This window comes from Salvelinus alpinus, chromosome 9 (genome assembly GCF_045679555.1).
Source record: "Salvelinus alpinus chromosome 9, SLU_Salpinus.1, whole genome shotgun sequence".
NCBI lineage: Eukaryota > Metazoa > Chordata > Actinopteri > Salmoniformes > Salmonidae > Salvelinus > Salvelinus alpinus.
Genome location: NC_092094.1, coordinates 16824119 through 16830284, shown reverse-complemented (window position 1 = coordinate 16830284; position 6166 = coordinate 16824119).

Genomic DNA, 6166 nt, shown 5'->3' with positions numbered 1-6166 from the left:
GTTATGTTGTGACAAGGTAGGGTAGGGGTGGTATAAAGAAGATAGCCCTATTTGGTAAAAGCCCAAGTCCATATTATGGCAAGAACAGCTCAAATAAGCAAAGATAAATGACAGTCCATCATTACTTTAAGACATGAAGGTCAGTCAATCAGGATAATTTCAATAACTTTGAAAGTTTCTTCAAGTGCAGTCACAAAAACCATCAAGCACTATGATGAAACTGGCTCTCATGAGGACTGCCACAGGAAAGGAAGACCCAGAGTTATCTCTGCTGCAGAGGATAAGTTCATTAGAGTTACCAGCCTCAGAAATCGGCAATTAACTGCACCTCAGATTGTAGCCCAAATAAATGCTTCACAGAGTTCAAGTAACAGACACATCTCAACATCAACTGTTCAGACCTTCATGGTCGAATTGCTTCAAAGAAACCACTACTAAAGCACACCTGGGGTGCCAGGTAGCCTAGTGGTTAGAGCATTAGACTAGTAACCGGAAGGTTGCAAGATCAAATCCCCAAGCTGACAAGGTAAAAATCTGTCATTCTGCCCCTGAACAAGGCAGTCAAGCCACTGTTCCTAGGCCATCATTTAAAATAAGAATGTGTTCTTAACTGACTTGCTTGGGCCAAGAAATGAGCAATGGACATTAGAAATGTGTCCTTTGGCCAGATGAGTCCAAATTAGATTTTTTTGGTCCCAACCGCCGTATCTTTGTGAGACAGAGAGTAGGTGAACAGATGATCTCCGCATGTGTGGTTCCCACCGTGAAGTATGGAGGAGGAGGTGTGATGGTGTGGGGGTGCTTTTCTGGTGATACTGTCGGTGATTTATTTAGAATTCAAGGCACACAACCAGCATGGCTACCACAGCATTCTGCAGCGCAACGCCATCCCATCTGGTTTGCGCTTAGTGGGACTATCATTCGTTTTTCAACAGGACATTCACCCAACACACCTTCAGGCTATGTAAGGGCTATTTGACTAAGAAGGAGAGTGAAGGAATGCTGCATCAGATGACCTGGCCTCCACAGTCACCAGACCTCAACCCAATTGAGATGGTTTGCGATGAGTTGGACTGCAGAGTGAAGGAAAAGCAGCCAACAAGTGCTCAGCATATGTGGGAACTCCTTCAAGACTGTTGGAAAAGCATTCCAGGTGACTACCTCATGAAGCTGGTTGAGAGAATGCCAAGAGTGTACAAAGCTGTCATCAAGGCAAAGGGTGGCTACTTTGAAAAATCTAAAACCTAAAAGATATATATTTTTTCACACTTTTTGGCTTACTACATGATTCCATATGTGTTATTTAATAGTTTGATGTCTTCACTATTATTCTACAATGTAGAAAATAGTATTAAAAAAAATAACTTGAATGAGTAGGTGTCCAAACTTTTAACCAGTACTGTATGTAAATACTTTCAGCTTAATCCATCTTTAAAAAACATCCCTTTCTCAGTTCCCATTATCTGGCCATTTAATCTTATACATATTCCATGGATTTAATCATTTCCTTAAAAAATAAATTTTACTTATTTTAGCTTGCTTTGGATGTGTAGCACACTCTAATTAGAATATAATTACATCAGATTAAAATGATTAACGTCCAGTCAGCATCTGTTCTTTGATATAGGTATGTACAACGTAAATCATGCTGGGACCAAATTAATTGTTTATTATTCCCAAAGTAAATATTTAATTAATGCTCTTTCCAGAGAGGAGTATGTGTATTTACACTAGGCCAGTGAGTGGGCTATCTGGAAATAATGTGCATTCAGTCACAGTGACGCATACCGCATCCACAAACCTTTGTTCAACCATCGACCATCCTCTGTGACCTTCACCACAATTGGTACATGTAGGCTCACACTGTACAACAAACTGCCAATTCCACTGTCTATGACAGAACCTTCCGCCTTAAAACCTCTTGAAGCTAGGGGGCAGAATTTTTATGTTTGGAAAAATAACGTTCCCAATGTAAGCTGCCTATTCCTCAGGTCCAGATGCTAGAATATGCATATAATTGACAGAGTAGGATAAACACAAGTTCTCAAAAATATTGTCTGTGAGTATAACAGAACTGATTTTGCAGGCGAAAACCTGAGGAAATCCAACCCGGAAGTGACTCTTATTTAGAAAAATCACTGTTCCATTGGCTGCCTTTCGTCCATTTAAAGGGATATCAACCATACTCCTTTTCCTATGGCTTCCTCAAGGTGTGAACAGTCTTTAGACATAGTTTCAAGCTTTTATTCTGAAAAATGAGCGAGATTTATCAAATCGTGTCAGTGGATAGCTGAATGTCCTTCCATTAGTTCATGCGCGCGAAAGTTGTAGCTCGACATTTTCTTTATCTCTGTTATTGAATAGTTTACCGTCCGGTTGAAATATTATCGATTATTTATGTTAAAAACAACCAATTTAACAATTGATTATTAAAAACGTTTGACATGTTTCTACGAACTTTACGGATACTATTTGGAATTTTCGTCAACCCTTGATGACCTGCCTAAGGCTGTGGAATACTGAACATAACGCGCCAAACAAACGGAGGTTTTTTTATATAAAAATAATCTTTATCGAACAAAAGGAACATTTATTGTGTAACTGGGAGTCCGAAGATCATCAAAGGTAAGCAATTAATTTTATTGCTTTTCTGACTTTCGTGACCAATCTACATTGCTGCTAGGTGTTTGTAATGTTTTGTCTAGTGATCGATAAACTCACACAAACGCTTGGATTGCTTTCGCTGTAAAGCATATTTTCAAAATCTGACACGACAGGTGGATTAACAACAAGCTAAGCTGTGTTTTGCTATATTGCACTTGTGATTTCATGAATATAAATATTTTTAGCAATTTCTTTTTAATTTGCCGCTCTGCAATTCAGCGGTTGTTGATGAAAATGATCCCGCTAAAGGGATCCTTCTACCTAATCTGACAGCCATATACATCACAAAGACAAATCATTACCAAATCTCTCATGACAGACCTTTGTCTCCTTTCCTTCCATGGGTAAATTGAGACCATGCGTAGCCCTTCTAACCTTCTACCTTTGATAAACATCCCCTGACAACACTAATGGTAAATGGAAGGAGAAATCATTGAACCAGGATTGAGAGAGACATGGGGCAAATGAAGACAGGCGTTGGACGTTGAGTCCTACATGACATCTTCACGAAGATATATTACCTGGCCTCCTTTTATTTTCACAGAGATATATTACCTGGCCTCCTTTAACCTTCACGGAGATATATTACCTGGCCTCCTTTTATTTTCACAGAGATATATTACCTGGCCTCCTTTAATCTTCACAGAGATATATTACCTGGCCTCCTTTAATCTTCACAGAGATATATTACTTGGCCTCCTTTTATTTTCACAGAGATATATTACCTGGCCTCCTTTTATCTTCACAGATATATATTACCTGGACTCCTTTAATCTTCACAGAGATATATTACCTGGCCTCCTTTTATTTTCACAGAGATATATTACAAGGCCTCCTTTTATTTTCACAGAGATATATTACCTGGCCTCCTTTTATCTTCACATAGATATATTACCTGGCCTCCTTACAACACACAACTGCTGCCATTTCACCACTGCAATATACCATTTATTTATTACTCAGTATGTTTACATAACAGGTTAACACTTTCCACAACTACTCTGTACTTTATTCTTCAATTGGATCCCAATTAGGAAAAAATACACCATTTGATGATATCTTTGTAAGTTGTTTGATGATATCTTCACAGAGATATATTACCTGGCCTCCTTTTATTTTCACAGAGATATATTACCAGGCCTCCTTTTATTTTCACAGAGATATATTACCTGGCCTCCTTTGATCTTCACAGAGATATATTACCTGGCCTCCTTTTATCTTCACAGAGATATATTACCTGGCCTCCTTTTATTTTCACAGAAATATATTACCTGGCCTCCTTTTATTTTCACAGAGATATATTACCTGACCTCCTTACCTGGCCTCCGGATACAGATAGCTCAAGAGGTATGCTTAGATACGCATTAAAAAAATGTTTTACCTTTAATTAAGCATAATGAGTATGTCTCTAGATTGCAGGAAAAAAGCTGTTTCAGGTGTTTGAAAAATTCTTCAACTTTGCGATGGGGGGGGGGGGGGGGCATAGACCCCCTACAGACCACCCCCCAGCAATCCTAATGTACTTTGTGACCCCTCCGATTTTTGGGGTTCATGACGTCCCTGTTCGTAACAATTACTACTAGTACAAACATGCAACAATTGTGAGAGTCCCTAGCAAGAGTACATGTGTAGCATTGCAGTGAAAAGTAATAGGACAAGGAATACTGTTTTATGGACCATGATTTGGTGTGGGGAATGTGTCAGCCTAAAAAAGCCCTATTTACTCAGACTGGATAGAAACAAAGCTGACATGGGAAACAAGGCTGGTGCCACTAAATATCAAGTGGCACCCCCTTAGAAAGGCTATGTCTTTGAACAAATATAAAATGACAGTGTGCCACAGGGTGATTACTAATTCCACCTGCGCTAAATTGGTAACAGCATATATAATGTATATACTGTTTATATTGGTGAGGTTCCTTGATCAGGTAAGAAAATATATAGTCTAGGTTTGAAATGACAAACTCTGTCCAGGCAAAGTCTATAGAGACAAGTAACATTGGACTCAATTGTTTAATTTGGTGTCTTGTCTTGACTTTTCAAAACAATGCAATTTTTCAAAGTGATGCTAGCTAGTCTTTTCCTGCATCCTGCTCTGAAGGTGGGGCTGTACAGTATATGATGCCACTGTATTGGACTGTCCTCTTTAATTATTGAACAAGTCAAAATTGACAACAAAAAAATTCCACTTAGGAGTCAAAAGGTGATGGTGAGGTCACAAAGGCCAAGGAAAAAGCACTGCTGCCTCACTCCTAAGATGTGATATCATTCCCAAAGTAGAAGTAATTGCCGCAAAGAAACAAACTAGAATGTCTGACCATTTGTCAATAGTAAACCAATATCCATAGGCTGTTTTTAGCAAAGAAACCAGAGTACATATACTGCCATCTATTTGAACATTGGGATTTTCACAACTGAGGTGGGGTAGACAATGGAGGAGAGCATATGGGGCTGGCAGAGAAATTGGTTGGTGTGTGCTTGTGTGTGTGGGGAGATATTTGTATCTCCTTCCACTGATTACCTCAGTTGCTGAATCAGTCAATATGGCTCCAGAGGGTGGGCTCAATCCAAGCTGCTGCATTCACTGGGATCCGCCAGGGCTTTCCTTAACCCATAGACCACTGCTGCTTGAAAGAGCCACACTGCATTGTGTGAGCAGCAAGCCTATTGATTTCTCTACCTAGCATTATGGATAAGTTCACTTAATTATTATTTTTGAGGTCAACTGAGGGTCATCTATTCCCATACAGGAGACTGTACTGTCACTGATGTAGATAGCTTTGAAGAAATATAACGTGGCGTAGCATGGTTTCAAGGCTAAGATTGGCTTTTCTGCTAAGCTGTTTTATCGCAGGTTTTGTTCCTTATGTTCTAGATTTATTTTACCTTTATTGAACTAGGCAAGTCAGTTTAGAACAAATTCTTATTTTCAATGACGGCCTAGGAACAGTGGGTTAACTGCCTTGTTCAGGGGCAGAATGACAGATTTGTACCTTGTCGGCTCGGGGATTTGATCTTGCAACCTTTCGGTTACTAGTCCAACGCTCTAACCACTAGGCTACCTGCCGCCCCAATTACTGTACTGTCCATTTTCAGGAGCATTTTCTGCCATCAACAGATTCAACTGAACCATGCAACCCCTCGGCGAAACCACAAATTACTCAAAAGAGCATTGACGGTGGCATACCATCACTTGACATGGACAGACGGCATGAAATACTCACCAGTCTGGTTGCCATAGAACTGATTCCCTTCAGCCTATCCTCACACACTAAGACAACAGTTAAAGAGGGAGAAAAGGAGGAGAGGATATGAAGGCTTAGAGAAATACCCATCCTTGTGCACACTGCATGACTCACACAAACACACACTGTCACACACAATCTGTCACATACACACTTACACACACCTACATCGAAAAGCACCAGATATTGTTATCTAGGAAGTGCTAAAGTGTGAATCAACACTAAGGTAAAACTGAAATACATTTAAAAACTTGTAA